The 24335-nt window shown below is 36.8% G+C and overlaps 1 long non-coding RNA gene across 1 annotated transcript in view; it reads left to right on the top strand.

The window, feature by feature from the left end:
- The first annotated feature begins 1910 nt into the window (after nt 1-1910).
- LOC114677563 (uncharacterized) overlaps nt 1911-24335 on the top strand; it is a 573871-nt gene continuing 551446 nt past the window's right edge. The window contains exon 1 of the long non-coding RNA XR_003728918.2: nt 1911-2048. This is a non-coding gene — a long non-coding RNA (uncharacterized LOC114677563). The remainder of the gene's footprint in view (nt 2049-24335) is intronic.

Raw genomic sequence — 24335 nt, 5'->3', positions numbered from 1 at the left:
CATGTTGCTGTAAAGGATATGATTTTGTTCTTTTTTATGGCTGCATAGTATTCCATGGTGATGTACCACATGTTCTTTATCCAATCCACGGTTGATGGGTACCTAGGTTGGTACCTACTTATGATAGGTTGATTCCATGTCCTTGCTATTGTGAACAGTGCAGTGATGAACATGAGTACATATGTGTTTATGGTAGAGTGATTTATTTTCCTTTGGATCTATACCCAGTAATGGGATTGCTAGATTAAATGGTAGTTCTGTTTTAAGTTCTTAGAGAAATCTCCAAACTGCTTTCCGCAGTTACAGGGACTAATTTACATTCCCACCACAGTTCTGACAGTGAACTAGAACAACAACTACCTTTTCTCCTTGGCACTGTGAGGAAAGATATTTTTAACTAAAGATTTTGAACATTTGTATTCAGTCTTGCTCAGAGGGAAGCTTATATAAATCTTTAAAAGCAGAAGCCCTGTTTTAGTTCAACTCTGAAAACAGAAAAGTTAACTTCCCCTCTCTCTACCCATCTCCCACACCCTCCTCTTCTAGGTTCTTGCTCCTTGGTCCTTGACAGAGCAAACCAGAATACAGTTTAAGAAGCATAATTTTAAACAACTAAAATATTCACACAAGCACCCTCAAAATTCAAAGTGGGTTATATTCCAAAAAAAACCCCAAAAAACCTAGTAAATTAATTGTTCAAAGCCCAGGATTTATTACTTCTTAAGATGTTTCTGGTTGGAGAGTAAATTGGTATAGCATTTTGAGGGAAGAACTTGATAATGGAAATTAAAATTATTTTTCTACTCTAATAAGAATCAGGAATTCCACTCTTGGAATTTATCTCTTAAAAATAAATACTTAGAGAAATGTCCAAAATGTATGTATGTTGATCACAGCGGTGAATGAGATAGTGAAATATTGAGAACAATCTGAATGCCAGATGGTAAGGCCATGTTAATATAAATTATGATGCATTAATTCAGTGGAATACTAAGCAGCTTTAAAAACTTGTTATATAGTTATACCTTCTCTGTTTGTGTTTGGCATGGAAATGTGTCCATAACATAATAAGTAATAAGTTAAATTGAAGGCAGTGTATATACCTTATTTAATACTATTTTGGATTGCACATGTGTGTGTGTGTGTGTGTGTGTGTGTGTGTGTGTGTGTGAATATAAACTCTGGATGAATGTTTACTGAAATATTCAGTGATAATTTATACATGGTAGAATTAGAAATAATTTCCAAATTATTTTGCCATCTTTGTGCATTTCTTATTTTAAAATAATAAATGTGATACTTTCATAGTCAGAAAAAGCAATGGTGTTAATGGTGTTATTTTTGGCATTTTTATTAATAAAAGATTGTTATATTGCTATACATTTTCATATTAGCCAGTTATTTCACAGAGAGAATAAAGAAAGTGTTACCAGTAGACTTATATGTCCACAGAAAGTACACTTCTTCCCTTTTGCATTCTGAAATGAAATCTTGAATCTTTTGAGCTTTCAATCCTGTGCCCTCTCTAGGACTATAGGTGGGTTGAGGCTGAGAGGGACTGTAGGCTGCTCTTGGTGAGAGCTCCTACAGTGGAAAGAGGGGTACTTGGAAGGGGTCCAGAGGAGTAGGAAGCCTCCATGATGGGGATGAGGTCATTCAAAAGTCACATGTTCTTGAGACGGAGGCTGTGTGTACTAGACATCACCATAAAGTGATATCAGCCCTAAATTAAAGTAGCAGTTATTCATTTTTTACCTGAGCCCCTAAGTCTTGTTCCGTGAAACCAGTGAAGGGCTATTCGAAAGTATACTTTCTAGTACAGCTCTCGCTGGCTTGAAAGATGAAACTCTCCTTAGTCATTCTGAAGCATTACTGCAGTCCAGATGTATAGTTCATATCTTCCAGCAAACGTCTGTGGGAATTATTTCCTTCCAGAGGTATTAGATTATATTTTTCCAAGTCAACTCTTCCTGGCTGCCCTTCAAGGTTCTAAAGATTCTCTACTGTTGTAGTGTAACTAGTAAGAGGCAAAACCATGAGAATCAGAGGTAAGTGCTTATCAAAGGAATGGAACCAAGAGGACAAATTCTACTCCAACAATGCCATCCTTAAATGAGAGGTCAACGGTTTGTCTGTTTATAGGAATGTATCTAATCTATATCTGTATCTATGTCTGTGTCTATATTTATATCATCAGACATACACATATGTATGCATGTGAACACACGTGGCAGAGTTCTTTCAACAAAGCCAAATAAGAAAGTTAAACTATAGCTGAGTCTGTACAAGTCCACAATCTTGATAAGAAAAAGTTCAGCAGTAGTTAATTAAGCTGTTTTTGTGTACACAAACTACCCTGTATTGGATATAACTGGGGAATATGAAATAGTGAGAATGAGGCTATTGAAATACCTCAGGAGAAGATAAAAAGTTTACTATGGAAGTCAGTCTTCCAGAGGAGAGACCTGAAGTGAAAAAGAGTCTTTCTTGGAAGATAATACTAGATATGGATTATTGAAGAGGAGGCGCAAAAAATTCCAAGGAAAGGAACAGTAGAGGAAAAACACAAAGGCAGGGTGGCTGTGATTTGTGGAGGATGTGAGGAAACTTGGTGAGATACAAATTTAGGGGTCAGAGAGTGCTGGGGAGACTGGTGGGGACACCATGGTTACTTGGGTGAATATTTTCTCATTTTATGGGAATTTCAGGATGTTAATCGTCCTTGGCCACTGGGTAATAAAAGGCAGTAGCTCTTTCCAGTCATTGTGACAACCAAAAATGTCCCACAAGTTTCCAAACATCCTCCATGGGAGATTTATCATCCTGTCTGAAGAACCACTGGGCTAGATAATGAGAGCTTCTGAATGCCAGGATGAAATGCCAGGATGCTGTCAGGTTTTTATGTGTGAAATAGTTCTGTTTTTATTTTCCTATTTATGTGAGCGTACGTAAAACTTTACTTTTCTTAATGGTATTTACAACCCATCCACATCTGTATTTTCTGTGGCTAAATTCAGTTCAGAGTTAATTCAAATTAATTATGATTCCTATGGCATTCATTACATACTGCCTTAACCTTAGTTTATTGCTGTTTATAATTATCTTTATTTATAGCAGGTTTGGGTGAAACTTAGGGGAACCAAGGGGTTCATCAACATCTGGAACAATTTTTCGAAAATTTCGGATTTACTAAAACCCAAACATGCTGCCAAGCACCTCTTCCCACCCTCTTTCTCTAAACTTTGAAAACACATATATTTTAGAGAACATTGATTCCATGTGTTTTTAATTCATTTTAGTTTGTATCATCAAAATTTTTTAAAAAGTGATTTGGCATCCAGGAAGCCCATTGAGCCTTTAAAATAAATAAACTTTTAACAGCTTAAAAATATCACACAAATATCTTGAAACAGCCAAAGGATAAAGTTTTGATGGATACTGATTGAGATTGAAATTTGGCAAAATTATTTTTCCACATTGATTTATAATGTTTCATCCAACTTCCAATCCACAATCTGGAGAGAATGAATTGAGTAAGTTAATCTTAGAAAAAAAATTCTCTTCACCAAGACATACATCATTAGGGAGAAAATATTTAAAAATCAACTTGAATCATGGTGTGTTAATTTTTAATATTGAGGATTTTTACTATATATTTGGTGATAATGTAAGAAACTTTTAGGACAAAATGGAACATGTGAGAAGTAACAAGGATAATGTAATTTGAAGAGGAAAATAAATTTAGTTATGAGTGACTTATGATTGTGACATAAGTCAGTGATTCCTATGGTTTGAGAGAAGATTGAAGATTAGCCTCTCTCTGTCTTTCTCTCTCTCACACACATACACACACACAGAAAGAGAGGGAGAGAACTATGTAAATATCCTGGTTCATTTATTAATGTAAATTCCACTACACCAATTAGACTGAGACAAAAGAGTTAAGTGATGCAGAATAGATAACAGTCCTATTTAAGCCTGTCTATTTGAAATAACTCGTGAAAATTTTCAAGAGGATTACAGAGATGACTTTTGAGCATTTGAAAGTAAGAACTCTGGAGTTACTCTAAATAATACAGATATAGATTACTTAACAAAGTTGGTGAAAAATGTCAAATATTATTGGTATGGTAATGGAAATTTAAATGAAATGCCATTTTTTTCATGTTAGAAAAGATGTTTTTCTGAAGAATATCTTAGGATCTTCCACATCTTTCTTCCATATTATTCAAGGTCTCCAATAGGAATATTCATGTGTTGCTGATAAAAATGTAAGATAAATTTGAAGATGTATATTGAGTTTAAAAGTGTTAATACAGTAGTCCCTCCTTATCCAAGGTTTTTACTTTCTATGGTTTCAGTTACCCTTGGTCAACCACAATCTGAAAATATTAAACGGAAAATTCCAGAAATAAACAATTCATAAGTTTTAAATTGTATGCCATTCTGAGAAACATGATCGAATTTCTACCATCCCATTCTGTCCCACCTGGGTAGTGAATAATCCCTTTGTCTAGCGTATCCACCCAGTAGACGCTACTAGTTACTTAGTAGCTGTCTTGGTGTCAGATTGACTGCTGTGGTATCTCAGTGCTTGTGTTCAAATAACCTTTATTTTACTTAATAATTGCTTCAAAGTGCAAAAGTAGTGAGGCTGGCATATTGTTATAATTGTTCTTTTTTATTAGTTGTTGTTAATCTTTTACTGTTCCTAATTTTTAAATGAAAGTTTGTTATATGTATGTATGTATAGGAAAAAAACAGTATATATGGGGTTCAGTACTATATCTGGTTTCAACCATCCACCTGTCTCCTGTGGATAAGTGGGGGGACTACTGTAATCTTTAACCCAGTAATTCTACTCTTGAGAATGATTATATGTTCAGTTGAGGCAAAAAAATGTGAAACAATCTAAGTATCTAAACATAAGGAAGGGTTAAACATCTTATAATGTGCACACAATGGAAAAATAATGTTCATGAAAGGCTTATGATAAATTAGAGAAATGTTTATGTAAAGTGCAATACAAAATATGGCAGTGTTTCAAGTTGCATAGAAGAAATATAGAATACACAAAGAAGAAACATACACAAAAGCAATAGTGATTTTATTCTATTCATTTCATAGCACTGAGTCAGTACTGGTGGAAGAACTCAAGTATTCAATAGTTCCTAACTTTATTTTAGCAGACCGTAAGTGCTCAGAAATGGAGGCTATTTTTTATATTAAAGTTCTCAAATTAATCACATGTAAAGTTATTTTTCTTCTTTAATAAAAAGGAAATTATTGGAGGAAAAGTAAGACTTTTCTCATAGCATTTGAGAATAAAAGTTATGTGGTTACCTAATTTTAAAAGCTAAAGTTTCAGAAACATAAAGATTTTTGAATAGCAAAATCTCCATACTTTAAATTACAATTTGATTTAGGTTTAATAATTGTGAAAATTAATTTCTCCATTAAAAGGTAAATTCTTACATTAACATTTTTACTATGTGTAGTTGGCATATTGAATTTGAGGGGCAAGTTGCATGCCCTAGTCAAGCCAGACTGAACTACCATTGCCAATAGGAGCAAGAAGTCCAGTATATTCCCCTCCAAGGTCCCATTATTTTTCTTTATACTCCTATGAGTCCCTATTTTCAGTGATCTGGAAAGTGGAAGAGAATTCTCTGATTTATTCCTAGTTCAGTATGCCAGCTGTGGCAGAGGGTTCCTGTCTCCAGAGTGGAAGCTGCCTTCCTGGGCTGTGTTGGAAACAAGAAAGGTGGTGCAGAGTTCCCTGTGCAGCAGTCATTCTGAGTTCTGAATCAATCCTGCCTAGTTCTGGAAAGGTGGACTCTCCCAGTTTCTAGGATACCTCTGATTTTAAAAAGAATTCCCCACGAACTTATCAGTGCCTTCAAGGTTAAAGTTCTATCAATTCCTGAGCCAAAGCATTTCCATGAGGCAAAGGCTACCTACAGGAGAGAATCAGGGCACGTTTTGATGCCCATCGTCTTTCAGGTAAGTAATGACGATGAGTGGGGCTCCAGTGGAAATAGCCATTGAGTAAGGCTGATTAAGCAGCCAAGCTGTATCCTGAGGGAAACATGGGCAAAGGAAAGCATCAGATTTCCTGGATCAAAGCTATCCTGAGCTCAGGGACTGGGCTAACTATCTCAGATTCAGCCCTCTCAGGAAAAGGAATGTAGATTCTTATTTCAGTCTCAAAGAAACTCTGGGCTTTAGAGAACTGAGTCTCCAGTGTTTCAACCCTGTCAGCATTCTGCACTACTATTAGGTTGAACTACATGAAATGGCTATTTTTGTAAGTCACCAATGGTTGGATGCTGGCAGTTTCATAAGGTTCATTCTAATAGCTCCTGGGACACAAATGACTCGAAGTAGGTCAAGACAGGTTCAGCACTTGTACTGTGCATGTTAGTGTGAGTCCTCCAAGAAGCAGATGCCAAGATGGAATAAAACAGGCAAGGATTTTATTAGGAGGAAATGCCTGCATGTAAAAGAAGTAGGAAGAGAGTTGAGCCAGTCATCAGAATGTGATGCTAGTCTGACCTCAAGTGAAGGAGAGAGGGAGAGAAAGTTGGCTGCAAGCCTCCTAGATTTCTATATGGTCTCAGGAAGGTTTGATAAAACTTTAGGGGAGTTCTCGAGCCAGTCAGCCAAAAAGAAGTCTCATGTCTCCCAGAGACAGGTCATTGGCAGGAAGCAGCCTATGGGAGATGTGGCCATGGCACAAATGCAGGGATAGGTTTCAGGGAGTGGTGGCTGGGGCCTTAGTCAAACACGCTTCTTGTGGGTGGAAGTCCACCAGGTGTATTCTCGTGCCTACCACACCCTGAGACTCAGAAGCACAGATGATACCCTGATTCATTCCAGGCCTTGCTCACTCCCTTCACTCTCTACCTTTGTTTTAACCATATTTTAGGAGTCCTGTTGTTCATCGTTGCCTCATGAGGCCATCTAAATCTACCCTGACCTTTATGGAGAGGAAGTTGGTGACAGAGACTAGGACTGTGGTCCTTTCTATTACAGAAAATCATTGGCTCCTCATGCAAATTGACCCACCCCTTATTATTGCTGTGCATATTAGAGGAGGGAGTGCTTTGACAAGTAAAACAAAAATCTCTTATTTTTTATTTCCAAGCACAAGGTTCAGTGTGACAAAAACCTGCAAAAGTAATAGAGGCTCTTAAAATATGCTTTGGATGACCTTTCCAATGCCTGTGTAGAGCATCTAGCTGCTTTTTGTCCCTATCGAAGGAGAAATTGCATCTGCTAGGGCTCCCAGATGCATAGCTAACAGCCTATTAAAAGAAAACTCAAACAATAACAAAGTTAACACTTACCAAATGTGCAAGTAAAACCTTATATTATCAAATATCCTCTCTAAATATCATTTAATTTTTATATAATCAAAATGTGAAATTTGAAAGGGAAATCTACATAGATCTATATCTTATAGATGTGCTAACACGTTAGAAATAAAACAGAGAATGCACATTAAGTTTTTACTAGGAAAATTAAAATGGAAATTGAATAATTATTTAGGTAAACCAAATTGAAGATTATTTTCGGTCTAGCTTAGTTTCTTTGCTAATACAAAGTGTGTGTGTTGGGATAAAGAAGTTAACCAAGCTTTTTGGATAATTTTTCATTCTGTATCTATTTCCCTGGTATGTAGCTAGTATTCTTTTGGGAGAATTTTTTAACCAAGATCTTAAAAGGTACACATAAATTAAGCTTATGTGCAAAACAAAAACAAAAAAGAAAAATTATAAAAATAAATGTTTAAAGGAAGAACTTCTTCTATTTGAAGAAGAGATTAAAACTATCCACAGAAAGCATCCAGAAGATCTGGCAAACATGTCCTTGCATTTTCCCTACACAAAAGACAGAGTCTTACACAATTCTTCCATTCACTCATGGGCTCACGTCTGTTGGCCACCCATGCTCCCTGAAGACAGCTTATGGAACTGGATTGCATCAGCAAGGCGTGATGGATGAGCAGGGACATCACCAGGGAGGGAGTACTCTGCCTTTGGCTTGGCTTAGTGTCAGATGTGAAGGAAAGAGGAGTAGTAAATTTGGAAACTATGTTGGAAGAAACTAAAATTTATTTTTAATCTCTGTAAGTTCCAAAGAAGGAATAAAACATGCAAATTTGATGGTGAGATGATAGGGCTAATTTGTAATGTAATTCATCAAAATACAAGAACTGGAGTTGAGCCCATCAGGCACGGGGAGATGCCTAGGAACAACTGCATTTTAATTTCCCCATTTGGGATTTCTTATATAGACTTCAAATTCTAATTCTACAAGTGTAACTAGAAAGTCAGAAAAACTACAGTCGTCTTTAAACTTTGCTTTGTGATCCAGCTAGGTTTTGATATGATATTGGAACCAAACCTCCTTGAATAGGGGGTTAAACAGAAATGAAAAGGATTTAACATATCAGCACATAAATTTAATTAAGGGCTAAAACCTAGCAGTATCACAGGAAGCTTAAATCAACAAGCTTCAGAGGGATTTACCAAATTAATTTTGTCGATGCTACCAATTAATAGCTGCATTTAGAGCTGAAAGCTGTGAGGAGAGATATTTGCAAGGATAGTTACGGGATTTCCTTGATTCTTGTGTCATCTTGCCACCAAGATTGTGCTTGTGTCTATTGGTTTTGTCGAATGCATTTTTGTGGCAACGTCTCTCTGCTCGTTTTACAGTAATTCTCAGTAGGCTGTGCAAGGACCATACAATACTTCAGTGATGCTGTACTCTCATTTAGGCAAATAGGATCCTGAACTGCCAATTAAATTTATGCTAACAGGATCAAAGAAGGACTTTTCATAACTATTTTGACAATCAACATACATTGTTGATGATGTAGTATGTGGAAAGCCCTGCACTGGTGATAATGGTGGATACAAAATTGTATAATTTATAGATCCTGTCCTTATTGACTTACAGTTCATATGTAGGATAAGACATACCCAAATGACTAGAATAGAAAGTATAAAATGAAAAGTATTGCAAAAGAATTGTGGATGGTTTGAGAAAGTCAGAGGGGGTGAGAGATTACTTGCACATGTGATGGAAATAAGGATCTCTTCAGAGATGAGGAAAGAAATTCAAGACAGCAGAAAGTGTGAACAAATTGTGATGTTAAAAATGTCAGAGTATAGATTGGAATGAACAAGTGATTCAATTGGGCTGGAGTAGAGGAGTCATTAAGAAGAGTAGGCAGGAAAAAATGTTGGAAAAATAGGATATGGGCCATGTCATAGGAGCTTGAGAATGGTAGAGAAAAGGGGGTTGACTCTATAATAGTGAAGAGCTAATGAATGTTTTTGAGCCAGTAAGTAGTTTATTCAGAATTGTGAGCAGGAAGAGTATACTGTAAAGTGGATTAGGACTGGAGGATATTCTGAGGGCAGAGAGACCCATAGGAGGCCTTTCTAATATCAGTTGAAGGTTGATAGGGACTAAAGGACAGAGGAAGTGTTAACAGAGATAAGAATTATTTAGAAATATATTGCAGAATTGAAATGTATAGAATTTAGCTAAAACTTGGAGATGGAGGATAAGAGAAAAAAGTGAGAGACTTGATGTAGTTTATATATGTGTCCCTACTCAAATCTCATGTGAATTGCAATCCCCAGTAATGGAGGCAGGGCCTGGTGGGAGGTCATTCAATCACGGGGGTGGATTTCTCATGAATAGTTTAGTGCCTATCCTCTTGGTGCTGCCCTCTTGATACTGAGTGATTTCTTGGGAGATCTGGCTGTAAAAAACTGCATGGCACTTTGCTGTCTCTCTCTTGTGCCTGCTTTCACCATGTGAAGAACCTGCTGCCACTGTGCCTCCTGCCATGAGTAAAAGCTCCTTGAGGCCTCCCCAGAAGCAGCTGCCACCATGCTTTCTGTACAGCCTGCAGAATCATGAGTCAATTAAATTTCTTTGGTTATAAATTATTCAGTCTCAGGCATTTCTTTATAACAATGTGAGAGGGAACTAATACAGAGGTGATACCAGAATGTTAAATCTTGATGCCCAGGAAGATGGCCTCACTATTAGTAAAACTGGAGAAGTCAAGAGGAGTAGCTGGATGAAGGGAGAAGGGGGCAAATATACTGAGTGTGAAGAGCAGATGGGACAGGTGGACGGCTTCAGGAAGCAGCTGGAAATACACAGCTGAAATGTAAAGGAGAGAACTTGGCCTGGATTTCAGATTTGGAGGCCATTTTTATAGAAGTGTCAACTGGAGACAGGGGATTGAATAGATTGTTCAAAGGAATGAGGTAGTTGAGAAACAGAAGTGAAAATGTTAAGGGTAAAAACTTGGATCATATGCATTTCAGGAGTGAAAGAAAGAAAAAAAGAGAAATCATCAGAGGTTCTGGGAGGAGACCCAGAGAACAGTGTCTCATTGGAAGCCAAGGTAAAAGAAGACAAAAAGAAGGTCATCAACAGGAGAGAAAGAATGAGAGAATGGGGGAAAAGAGTACTGAATCTTGGTGTTTGTTCATTTAGGCTTCAAGTCCTCTAGATTTTTCATTTGAAATATTTCCTTTTTGGTCTGAATTATTCTTTTTGCACATTAGCTTTGCCCTAACCTAGGCAGCTTGCTCTCAAATTTGTTCTAAAAGACACAGTTGTTTTAATATTGTATAAAGCCTCATTTGCAACTTCCTCAGTAATAAATAATAACTATATGCTAATGTTTCTTATGGGTCTGCAATGCACTAAGTTGTTTATATGCGTTTTTTAATTTGATTCTCATAAATAGGTGTGTCACTTTATTGTGACATTTAACAGATAAGGAAACTGAGCACATATAGGCTAATTTTCTTTTTTAATTATTTTTACTTTTATTTTTCTAATGAATCTGTATCTTTATTCATGGTTTAAGCATTACTTCCACTTAATTAAAAATGAATGCGTCCCCTGGAACTTAAAAGTTGAAAAAAAAATGAATCCATCTTTAATCTTTTATGGTTACAAATATGATGGAAAAATTGTTTCTGCCTCAAAACCCTACTTTATGAATAATTAATGAAATATAGACATTGAAAAACATCTCTAAAATTGCATTTCCCAGGGATATATCTCATTCTTTTTTTTTGAAGTAAATTTTTAAATTAAATTCATGTTACATTATCAGTAAAATAATTTTTTCCTTAAATGGAAGATTTCCATCATCAAAGTGATAGTTAAAATTACAAGTTTCAAAAAAGATATTATGGATTTAATTTTTTATTATACACTAAGTTCTAGGGTACATGTGCACAACGTGCAGGTTTGTTACATATGTATACATGGGCATATTGGTGTGCTGCACCCATTAACCCATCATTTACATGAGGCATATATCCTAATGCTATCCCTCCCCTCTCCGCTAACCCCATGACAGGCCACTGTGTGTGATATTACCCATCCTATGTCCAAGTGTTCTCATTGTTCAATTCCCAGCTATGAGTGAGAACCTGCAGTGCTTGGTTTTCTGTCCTTGGAATAGTTTGCTCAGAATGATGGTTTCCAGCTTCATTCATGTCCCTACAAAGACATGCACTCATCCTTTTTTATGGCTGCATAGTATTCCATGGTGTATATGTGCCACGTGTTCTTAATCCAGTCTGTCATTGATGGACATTTGGGTTGGTTCCAAGTCTTTGCTATTGTGAATAGTGCCGCAATAAACATACGTGTGCATGTGTCTTTATAGCAGCATGATTTATAATCCTTTGGGTATATACCCAGTAATGGGATGACTGGGTCAAATGGTATTTCTAGTTCTAGATCCTTGAGGAATCGTCAAAGTGTCTTCCACAATGGTTGAACTAGTTTACAGTCCCACCAACAGTGTAAAAGTGTTCCTATTTCTCCACATCCTCTCCAGCACCTGTTGTTTCCTGACTTTTTAATGATCGCCATTCTAACTGGTGTGAGATGGTATCTCATTTTGGCTTTGATTTGCATTTCTCTGATGGCCAGTGATGATGAGCATTTTTTCATGTGTCTGTTGGCTGCATAAATGTCGTCTTTTGAGAAGTGTCTGTTCATATCTTTTGCCCACTTTTTGATGGGGTTGTTTGATTTTTTTCTTGTAACTTTAAGTTCTTTGTAGATTCTGGATATTAGCCCTTTGTCAGATGAGCAGATTGCAAAAATTTTCTCCCATTCTGTGGGTTGCCTGTTCACTCTATGGTAGTTTCTTTTGCTGTGCAGAAGCTCTTTAATTTAATTAGATCCCATTTGTCAACTTTGTCTTTTGTTGCCATTGCTTTTGGTGTTTCAGTCATGAAGTCCTTGCCTATGCCTATGTCCTGAATGGTATTGCCTAGATTTTCTTCTAGGGATTTTATGGTCTTAGGTCTAACATTTAGGTCTTTAATCCATCTTGAAATAATTTTTGTATAAGGTATAAGGAAGGGATCCAGTTTCAGCTTTCTACATATAGCTAGCCAGTTTTCCCAGCACCATTTATTAAATAGGGAATCCTTTCCCCATTTCTTGTTGTTGTCAGGTTTGTCAAGGATCAGATGGCTGTAGATGTGTGGTGTTATTTCTGAGGCCTCTGTTCTGTTCCATTGGTCTATATCTCTGTTTTGGTACCAGTACCATGCTGTTTTGGTTACTGTAGCCTTGTAGTATAGTTTGAAGTCAGATAGCATGATGCCTCCAGGTTTGTTCTTTTTGTTTAGGATTGTATTGGCAATGTGGGCTCTTTTTTGATTCCATATGAACTTTAAAGTAGCTTTTTCCAATTCTGTGAAGAAACTCATTGGTAGCTTGATGGGGATGGCATTGAATCTATAAATTACCTTGGGCAGTATGGCCATTTTCACGATATTGATTCTTCCTATCCATGAGCATGGTATGTTCTTCCATTTGTTTGTGTCCTCTTTTATTTCACTGAGCAGTGGTTTGTAGTTCTCCTTGAAGAGGTGCTTCACATTCCTTGTAAGTTGGATTCCTAGGTATTTTATTCTCTTTGAAGCAATTGTGAATGGAATCTCACTCATGATTTGGCTCTCTGTTTGTCTGTTATTGGTGTATAGGAAAGCTTGTGATGTTTGCACATTGATTTTGTATCCTGAGACTGCTGAAGTTGCTTATGAGCTTAAGGAGATTTTGGGCTGAGACAATGGGGTTTTCTAAATATACAATCATGTCATCTGCAAACACAGACGATTTGACTTCCTCTTTCCTAATTAAATACCCTTTATTTCTTTCTCCCGACTGATTGCCTTGCCAGAACTTCCAACACTATGTTGAATAGGAGTAGTAAGAGAGGGCATCCCTGTCTTGTGCAAATTTTCAAAGGGAATGCTTCCAGTTTTTGCCCATTCAGTATGATATTGGCTGTGGGTTTGTCTTAAATAGCTCTTATTATTTTGATATACGTCCCATCAATACCTAATTTATTGAGAGTTTTTAGCATGAAGGGCTGTTGAATTTTGTCAAAGGCTTTTTCTGCATCTATTGAGATAATCATGTGGTTTTTGTCTTTGGTTCTGTTTCTATGATGGATTACATTTATTGATTTGTGTATGTTGAACAAGCCTGGCATCCCAGGGATGAAGCCCACTTGATCATGGTGGATAAGCTTTTTGACGTGCTGCTGGATTTGGTTTGTCAGTATTTTATTGAGGAAGTTTGCCTTGATGTTCATCAGGGATATTGGTCTAAAATTCTTTTTTTGTTTTGTCTGTGTCACGCTTTGGTATCAGGATGATGCTGGCCTCATAAAATGAGTTAGGGAGGATTCCCTCTTTTTCTGTTGATGGAGTAGTTTCAGAGGAATGGTACCATCTCCTCTTTGTACCTCTGGTAGAATTCGGCTGTGAATCCGTCTGGTCCTGGACTTTTTTTCATTGGTAGGCTATTAATTATTGCCTCAATTTCAGAGCCTGTTATTGGTCTATTCAGGGATTCAACTTCTTCCTGGTTTAGTCTTGGGATTGTTTATGTGTGCAGGAATGTATCCACTTCTTCTAGATTTTCTAGTTTATTTGTGTAGAGGTGTTTAAAGTGTTCTCTGATGGTAGTTTGTATTTCTGTGGGAATGGTGGTGATACCCCTTTATCATTTTTTATTATGTCTATTTGATTCTTCTCTCTTTTCTTCTTTATTAGTCTTGCTAGCAGTCTATCAATTTTGTTGATGTTCTCGAAAAACCAACTCCTGGATTCATTGATTTTTTGAAGGGTTTTTTGTATCTCTATCTCCTTCAGTTCTGCTCTGATCTTAGTTATTTCTTGCCTTCTGCTAGCTTTTGAATGTGTTTGCTCTTGCTTCTCTAGTTCTTTTAATTGTGACGTTACGCTGTCAATTTTACATCTTTCCTGCTTTCTCTTGTGGGCATTTAGTGCTATAAATTTCCCTCTACACACTGCTTTAAATGTTTCCCAGAGATTCTGGTATGTTATGTCTTTGTTCTGATGTTATGTCAAAGAACATATTTATTACTGCCTTCATTTTGTTATGTACCCAGTAGTCATTCAGGAGCAGGTTGTTCAGTTGCCATATAGTTGTGTGGTTTTGAGTGAGTTTCTTTAATCCTGAGTTCTAGTTTGATTGCACTGTGGTCTGAGAGACAATTTGTGATAATTTCTGTTCTTTTACATTTGCTGAGGAGTGCTTTACTTCCAACTATATGGTCAATTTTGGAATAAGTGCAATGTGAAGCTGAGAAGATTATATATTCTGTTGATTTGGGGTGGAGAGTTCTGTAGATGTCTATTAGGTCTGCTTGGTGCTGAGCTGAGTTCAATTCCTGTATATTTGTTAAGTTTCTGTCTCATTGATCTGTCTAATTTTGACAGTGAGGTGTTACAGTCTCCCATTATTGTGTGGGAATCTACGTCTCTTTGTATATCTCTAAGAACTTGCTTTATGAATCTGGGTGCTCTTGTATTGGATGCATATATATTTAGGATAGTTAGCTCTTCTTGTTGAGTTGATCCCTTTACCATTATGTAATGGCCTTCTTTGTCTCTTTTGATTGTTGTTGGTTTAAAGTCTGTTTAATCAGAGACTAGGATTACAACCCGTTTTTGTTTTGTTTTCCATTTTCTTGGTAGATCTTCCTCCATCCCTTTATTTTGAGCCTGTGTGCATCTTTGCATGTGAGATGGGTCTCCTGAATACAGCAAACTGATGGGTCTTGACTCTTTATCCAGTTTGCCATATGTGTCTTTTAATTGGACCATTTAGTCCATTTACATTTAAGATTAATGTTGTTATGTGTGAATTTGATCCTGTCATTATGATGTTAGTTGGTTATTTTGACCTTTAGTTGATGCAGTTTCTTCCTAGCATTGGCATTGGTGGCCTTTACAATTTGGCATGTTTTTGCAGTGGCTGGTACCAATTGTTCCTTTCCATGTTTAGTGCTTCCTTCAGGAGCTCTTGTAAGGCAGGCCTGGTGGTGACAAAATCTCTCAGCATTTGCTTGTCTGTAAAAGATTTTATTTCTCCTTTATTTATGAAGCTTAGTGTGGCTGGATATGAAATTCTAGGTTGAAAATTCTTTTCTTTAAGGATGTGGAATTCTCTTCTGACTTGCAGAGTTTCTGCCAAGAGATCCACTGTGAGTCTTATGGGCTTCTCTTTGTGGTTAACCCTACTTTTCTCTCTGGCTGCCCTTAACATTTTTCCCTTCATTTCAACTTTGGTGAATCTGACAATGATGTGTCTTGGAGTTGCTCTTCTCGAGGAGTATCTTTGTGGTGTTCTCTGTATTTGCTGAATTTGAATGTTGGCCTACCTTGCTAAGTTGGGGAAGTTCTGGATAATATTGTGAAGAGTGTTTTCCAACTTGTTTCCATTCTCCCTGTCACTTTCAGGTACCCCAATCAGATGTAGATTTGGTCTTTTCACATAGTCCCATATTTCTTGAAGGCTTTATTTATTTCTTTTTACTCTTTTTTCTCTAAACTTCTCTTGCTTCATTTCTTTCATTTGGTCTTCAATCGCTGATACCGTGTCTTCCAGTTGGTCAAATCGGCTACTGAAGCTTGTGCATGCATCATGTAGTTCTTGTGCCACGGTTTTCAGCTCCATCAGGTCATTTAACGTCTTTTCTACGCTGTTTATTCTAGATTCTTTGCGATGGGTTCAAACATCCTCCTTTAGCTTGGAGAAGTTTGTTATTACCGATCGTCTGAAGCCTTCTTCTCTCAACTTGTCAAAGTCATTCTCCATCCAGCTTTGTTCTGTTGCTGGCGAGGAGCTGTGTTCATTTGGAGGAGAAGAGGTGCTGTGGTTTTTAGAATTTTCAGCTTTTCTGCTCTGATTTCTCCCCATCTTTGTGTTTTTATCTACCTTTGGTCTTTGATGATGGTGACGTGCAAATGGGGTTTTGGCGTGGATGTCCTTTCTGTTTGTTAGTTTTCCTTCTAACAGTCAGATCCCTCAGCTGCAAGTCTGTTGGAGTTTGCTGGAGGTCCATTCCAGACCCTATTTGCCTGGGTATCACCAGAGGAGGCTGCAGAACAGCAAATATTGCAAAATGGCAAATGTTGCTGTCGGATTGTTCATCTGGAAGCTTTGTCTCAGATGGGCACCCAGTCATATGAGGTGTCAGTTGGCCCCTACTGGGAGGTGCCTCCCAGTTAGGCTACTCGGGCTTCAGGGACCCACTTGAGGAGGAAGTCTGTCCACTCTCAGATCTCATACTCCATGTTAGGAGAACCACTACTCTTTTCAAAGCTGTCAGACGGGGACGTTTAAATTTGCAGAAGTTTCTGCTGCCTTTTGTTCAGCTATGCCCTGCCCAAAGAGGTGGAATCTAGAGGCAGTAGGCCTTGTTGAGCTGTGGTGGGCTCCACCCAGTGGGAGCTTCCTGGCCGCTTTGTTTACCTACTCAAACCTCAGCAATGGCAGGCGCCCCTCCCCCAGCCTTGCTGTCGCCTTGCATTTCGATCTCCGACTGCTGTGCTAGCAGTGAGTCAGGCTAAGTGGGCGTGGGACTGTCCAAGTCAGTCGCAGGATATAATCTCCTGGTGTACCGTTTGCTCAGTTGGAAATGCAGAGATCACCAGTCTTCTACATTGCTCATGCTGGGAGCTGTAGACTGGAGCTATTCCTATTCAGCCATCTAGGAACCTCCAACCTTTTATTTTTATCTTTTAATTTTATTTTTAAAGAGCAGTTTTAGGTTCACGGTGAAATTGAGAGGAAGCACAGCTATTTTCCATATACTCCTGCCTGCACTCACGCATAGCCTCTCACATGATCAACATCCATCACCAAAGAGTACATTTGTTGCAATTGATTAAACCTACATTGTCACATCATAATCATTCAACGTCCATATTTAACCTTAGAGTTCACTCTTGCTAGTGTACATTCTATGGATTTGGACAAATGTATAGTGACAGATAGTCATCATTAAAGTGTCATGCAGACTATTTTCACTGCCCTAAAAAGCCTCTGTGCTTCACCTACTCATCCCTTGGCCCCACCCCTGGCAGCAACTGATCCCTTTTACTGTTGCCATATTTTTGAGGCTAAGTAATTTTCTTAATGTTTATAGACTCAGGGGTACATGTGCAAGTTTGCTACATGGATATATTGTGTAATGGTGAAGTTAGGGCTTCTAGTGCACCCATCACCTGAAGCGTGAACATTGTACTCAGTAGGTAATTTTTCAACTCTTACCCCCTTTCCTTTCTTCCCGCCAGCTTAAGTAGTTTGTCCATGATCTGATAATTGATCAATGAACAAGTTTCTCTTAGTCCTAACCTTTAACTACTAGTCTACATTATTTCCTTTGTGTGTGTACATGCCTTTACACACATAAAAGTACCAAAAACCTGAAAAAAAATGTGTATCTGTGACATTGGTAGGTAAAGTAGTTAAGGTGGTTTGTAATAGAAGGTTAAATTGCTTCTTTGATAATGTTTATATATGTTTTCTTTCAATACGAATTTCTTTTTTAGCTCTTTCTTTTTTCTCATAAATGTCATATGAATCAAATATTCATTTAATAATGAAAGTCAGATACATCATGGTTTTATAATAACAAAATCTGGAAATAGCCAAGAGAGTTTGAATTTAATATAACACATGGAATATTAATGGAAAAAAAATCAATTTTTTAAATCCTGATCTTTCAGAAATGTGACATCAGGTCCTCATTCACAATTCACAAAGCTCAGAAATTTGGCACTTTGGGCTCACAGAAAAGATGAACTGAAACATTACTAGTAAGCTCAAAATATCCAAGGAAATGGCAAATGTGTATGCTATAAAGAACTTTAGAGAGAAAAAAGCAGCAAAATCATTTCTCATTTTTAGAAGTAATAAAATATTTTTAGAAAGACCACATTTTGATTGACTCTTTAGTTAAAACTTTTATGACTAGAGAATTATTTGAATCATCTGGTGATTTTTAAAAACTAAAGTTCTACTTCCCTATCCCTTAAAAAATCAACATCCATCACCAAAGAGTACATTTGTTGCAACTGATGAACCTACATTGTCACATCAAACTGTTTGCTTATCAATCTGGTTGGTTACTTGGGCAAATACTCATACTCATCCAGAAACAGGTTACACAGAGTATGAATTATCTTGATCTCTCCTCCCCTTCTCCCTCTCTTCCTTGCTCTCACTCTTTTACCATGCTGATTTCTCTTCTCTTACTTCAGTGATTCCCAAGAAGGTAATCTAGTTTTGGTAATCATTTCTCAAGTAGAGGAGATTTAAAAGTCTGTAATCTCTCTCCTCAGCATAGCTGAATAAAAAATGGGGTGTTCTAATGCTTTGATAGCATCCATCTGTACCAAGCAGCCCATGTATCTGATACCACCTGCAATTCAGATTTACACAATGTGAATTTTCACTTGGTACAATTACACTTCTTTATTGCTTTGAAGATGGCATAACAGACTTACCCACTTGATTGTTCAGGAGAGATGAAGATTGATGCTCTAACTTTATCTCAGTCACTCACTGACAGCACATAAGAATGACTGTCCAATGTCTGGTACTGTGAGTTCAAAGACATGGCTCCTATTTGTAGTAGCTATGACCTCAGGTGTCCTGATCTTAAGTATAAAAACCCAAATGTATGTAATGTCTTATATTAACCAAACTTCTCTTTACTGTGTGTCCTATGCATTTGGCCTCAGAATTGTATTTAGAGAGAAAACCTCCAAAACATGGAGATTTGGGAAAGGAGATGTGTTTGAGTATTTGGGAGAAAAGTCTGTTTTGAAAGGCATTATTTTATTATTCTATCCAGCCTTATTTTAAAAACACAGAAGTAACCTCTAAGCTAGGACTGGGCTGTCTTAAAAAGCTTTTGACATATACTGTTGAATTTTGTTGAGTAGTCGAAGAAGCTTAATTTGTAACTTAGTGTTTGGTGAAAACTGAATATTTAAAAGGTTAATTAAGTCATCTTTATATCCTCGATATCTAGCAACTATTTGTTCTTTGAATGAGTGAAACTACGTGGTTCTCTAATATTAGAGACAGAACAAAGGAAAATGAACCTACATGGTTTTTTTTCCCCTTTGGGAGAAATATTTAACATGCTATAGAGAACCTACAGTTTTTAAAGATCCTCAGACCTTTAATAAAACCCTTTTTGCTTAATTTCAAGCAATTTTTATACTTTTGATTTCATTAAAGCATATATCTCATTGATCTTTGGAAACACACATCAGAATTAAGTGGAATCACATAATCAACATGAATTATGTTAGTTTTAGAAATACATATTATAGCTGTCATGTTTACTTGCATTCACCTCATTAATTTGAATTATTAAAATGTTATATTTATGTATATAGCTTTCTTCTTACATATATAGTCTCTGCTGTTTATCTCACAAAAGTCAATTGAGAATTTAAAAGATTTAAGTATCACTGCTTGTAAGCAGTGAAACTATATTAATAGAAAACATCACAGAAAATAATTGGAAGATATAATTTAAATTAATTTATATAACATAATTAAAAATAATTTTAAATAAATACCAGGTAAACCGTCTAGTAACAACTTCTCTTAGTTAGGGATATGATTTTCCTGACATAATGGTGAGAACACAGTTGTCCTCAGACACTTAGACTGGAATTAAGGAAGTACTAGAGTACATGCCATGAAAGAAAGATTAGACTGAAGAACCTTTTGGGTGAATAATCCATTATGTCTTTCCCATCTGTTTTATGCTGTTCACAGTCTCCCTATGTGAAGTTATTCAGCCACTGGAGGTCTCTGTTTCTCTGTGTAATTTTAGCAAGATGCATGTTTATCATTATTATAAAGAGAACCATTCCCTTACAAAATCACTGATATTGAATAAGGGAAGCTAATTAGCTATATTTCTGTTTTCAATAGCTAGAAACTGTATAAGCCTTCTATCTGTTATAGCCAGTTTCAGTTTATACAGGACAAAATTTGTGGCAATTATCTTGGGTGGGATTGGATGAATATCCACATTTCAGGGTCTTCAAATAGCTTTGTCTTCAGTATTATTTCTATTTATGTGACAAAGCACCAACTATAATTGGTGAATTGATTTTGCCCTTTCTCAATTTTCTTATTTGGAAAATTTATATAATTTTCTTTAAAATATAAAATAACCTGTGTGTGTGTGTGTGTCTGTGTGTGTGTATATATATATATGTGTGTGTGTGTGTGTGTGTGTGTGTATATATATATATATATTTTTTTTTTTTTTTTGAGACAGAGTCTAGCTCCATCACCCAGTTGGGAGTGCAGTGCCATAATATCACCTCACTGCAGCCTTGACATTCTGGCCTCAGGTGATCCCTCTACTTCTGCCTCCTGAGTAGCTGGGACCACAGGCATGCACAGTGACCACAGGAAGCTAAGTTTTAAATTATTTGTAGAGACAGGGTGTCCCTATGTTGCCAAGGCTGGTCTTGAACTCCTGGACTCAAGTGATCCTCCCACCTTGGCCTCCCAAATTGCTGGGATTATAGGTTTGAGCCACTGTTCCCAGCCATAAAATTCTTCTTCTGAAAAAGGATTTCAAGGAATTAAGAAAATATTTGCCTACAAACTACCTTGAAATGTATTTTAAGACTAATACAAATTCAAGTTAGAACTATGTAAGGATTGAAATATTGAAAATGTTACAGTTCCTGGGAGCAATGCTTCATAACCACAGACTTTAATGTTGAAGGTACATTTCTATGAAAAAGTATTTACCGAACACTTACATTATGTAAGGTAGTGTGATGTTGTATGGGATATGCAGGTAATGAAGAGAGTGTTTTGAAGCAAGTTCTAGCAGATAGAGGTGAGGATAAGACAAAAAAATGTACTTAGCAAAATACATTACTATGGAGGCTCAAATATAAAAGAGATCACATCTGTTCCAAGAACATCAGAAAAAAATTCTATGCATGCTGAATTGGGTTGGGTGGGACTTAGGTAGACAACTATTTGGTCAGCGGTCAGGGCTGAGAAAATATGGGGTAATTTTGTGGAATAGCAGGTGATATAGGTTGATTGAAGGACAGAGTATATGACATGCAATGATGTGGTTAGGGCTTTAAATATCAGCCTGAAATTAAGAATTTAATTTAGAGGGGTACAGGAAAAGATGAAATTCATACTTAATGAATTTATACTATAAGGCATTCCTATCTTCGGTACTTTTAAAATGATAACTCTTCGAAATATTACCACCATTTAATGGCCAGTGATGCTTAGACATAAGGAGATGAAGTTGTTTACCTAAGGCGACAATTTTGTAGTCAAATTGAGTAAGGAAAGAAGAAGAGATATATACTTAGTGAATATCACTAAATCTAAGATGCCATCATTCTAAGATATACCATTATTTTATGAATCAGTAAGATAGAAAAAAATTACAAAATTAAACCAGAACACAATATTTATTGTAATATGTATCTTGGTTTCAGAGACGGTAAAATATTTTTTAAAGAGTGTCTTTAAATTGAGAAAATAAGGGTAATTTCAGGAAACCAGGGGAAAGAAGAAAAGCTGGTCATTCCAGGTACCATATGAAAAGAGTAAACTATGAGCAAAGAGCTCCTAGTTATAATAAAAAGATGGTATCTTTGCAGGGTCTCTTATAACTGTTGAATTGTTTTCAAATACATTATTTCACTTGAGCCTCACAAAACCTCTGTTTCTATTATTTCCATTTTATTTCCATTTGAAAACATAAAAAGTAACTTGGTTATTATGTTTAACATAAAACATAAAAAGTAACTTGGTTATTATGTTTAGCGTGATCTAATTTTTAAGAAAATTTCACACTATATAATGCATACCATACAATGCTATTTTTATTAGTAGAAATTATATACTAATTTACATATTATTTGTATAAAAATAGAAGATAGCAACTATAAGTAGAAATATTGATTAGGGTGGGAAGTGGGGAGAGAGCAAGCGTTTCACTTTATATAATTTCATATTATTTGAGATTTTTGCAGTAAGCATGTATTTAAAATCCAATACAAAGTTTTCAAAATAAAAGAGAAAACAAGGAAGATCAACAGCGTAGAGAGTGTCTGTGATTTTATGAAGGTCACACACTGGTAGTAGTAGGTGAGAGAGTAGAGAAACACTGTCGCCTAAAGAACCATACTCCTTACTGTTCTGTGGATATTGGTGGAGGCCAACAGCCAGTTATTTATTTGACAAAACAGGAAAGGAGGCGTGGAAGGCAATTTTACTGGAAATCTATGCTTGAAAGAGAATTAATCATTGGGGAATTATGCTAAATAATCTGCTTTCTTCTTCAAGTAGTCATTTTAATGCAGCTGAAATAAGGATGTAAAAGGCAGTTTCAAAGGAGAAAGTCATTATACAGGGATCCATGTGAAGATGTGTATGGTTCAGAGTATTGAAGAAAGAGAAACTGGTCTACCTACATAGCCCAGTTTATAGCAATGGACGTTCATTGACCAAGTATGTATAAAAGCTGAAAGAAAGCAGGACCCATTTTGGGCAGTCTTAACAAGGTATCCTGTTCAAAAGAAACACCACTTAGATGTTCCAAAAATCTTGGAAAAGCTATTTAAATGTGTACTGAAGTCTTGTGAAGAAATTTTAAGGCGAATTCCATTTACCACACACAGGAAACTATCTTAAAATACTTATTCTTTCCGTCTCACATTAGCTCAAACATTACTGTTTCACGCATGATACTTTCTCAAAATTCCCTAGAATTCACTCTCCAAACGCAGTTCACACTGCTCTTCCCATTCTTTTCATCTCCTTTCCATCATTCTGGTTTAGTTATTTTCTCTTACTAGAGTGGTTAGCCGCAACACACCAAAAAGGCTAGGGAAGCATATAATGAACACTCCTTGGAAGAGAACCCTTCTTGGAAGTAGGCTCTGTGAACATGTGTATAATCGGAATATAACCGAGTCCCATGTGACCCAGGGTCTGTGTTGTATCACTGTCAAAGAAACAGCAGTTTGACGCTAGAAGCCAAGACAAATAATGTTGATCTTTAAGTGTTTTGAAAGAGAATAGTGCAGAGGTTTCACACAGCACTTTATGTATAAAGCTTCTTAAAAACTATTTCTACTTCTCTCTTTGTCCCCGACGCATCCAATTTAAAGGCAAAGGTTAGGAATCTCCAAGTAGGGGCATTTATTGGATCACCACTAGGGGGAGGGTGAGAGTGGTTTGTGCTATGCCTGATAAAGGATTCATCCACAGCTTGCTTTCATTCCATCAGTCAGCAGGCTACAGGCTGGGCACTGTGATAGGAACTAGGGACACCATAATGAATATGACACTTAGAGTCTGTCAGAAAATATATCTCAAGCCTTAAAATTGTATGAGTGTTATATTAATATCTTGCATATGTTGAATGCTAGCTCTGTGCTGGGTATTGTGCTAAAAGCTGTACATTTAATCTTCATTTAATCGTACAATATTTTCAAGAAAACAGTGTGATAAATACCACTATTAGCTCCATTCAACAAATAAAGAAAATTGGTGTTAAGAACTTACCCAAAGTCACATGTTTAGTAAAAGTCACATGTTTAGTAAAAGTTGGAGCCAGGATTTAAAACAAAGTTTACCTAACTTCTGACCTGAAGTTCTTAGCCAGTGTTAAAGTGCTCTTGCTTTCTAGGAGGGAGGGAACAAAAAATGGTGCCATCATGGAAATGAATAGAAAAGATTCTGCCCCCTCATTTCAAAAGTTGGGGGGCCTGCCAGCAGCGGAACTCAGGGAAGCAAAAGGACAGAATATCCAGAGGAAAACCTCCTGGGGATGAGGACCTGGTGGAGGCTACAAAACAGCTTGGCTCATAGTGTGCAAAGCAAGGTATGGGGAATGGACCTTTAGTGAGAGGAGG

This window comes from Macaca mulatta, chromosome 4 (genome assembly GCF_049350105.2).
Source record: "Macaca mulatta isolate MMU2019108-1 chromosome 4, T2T-MMU8v2.0, whole genome shotgun sequence".
Taxonomy (NCBI): domain Eukaryota; kingdom Metazoa; phylum Chordata; class Mammalia; order Primates; family Cercopithecidae; genus Macaca; species Macaca mulatta.
This window is presented reverse-complemented; position numbering and strand designations above follow the sequence as displayed.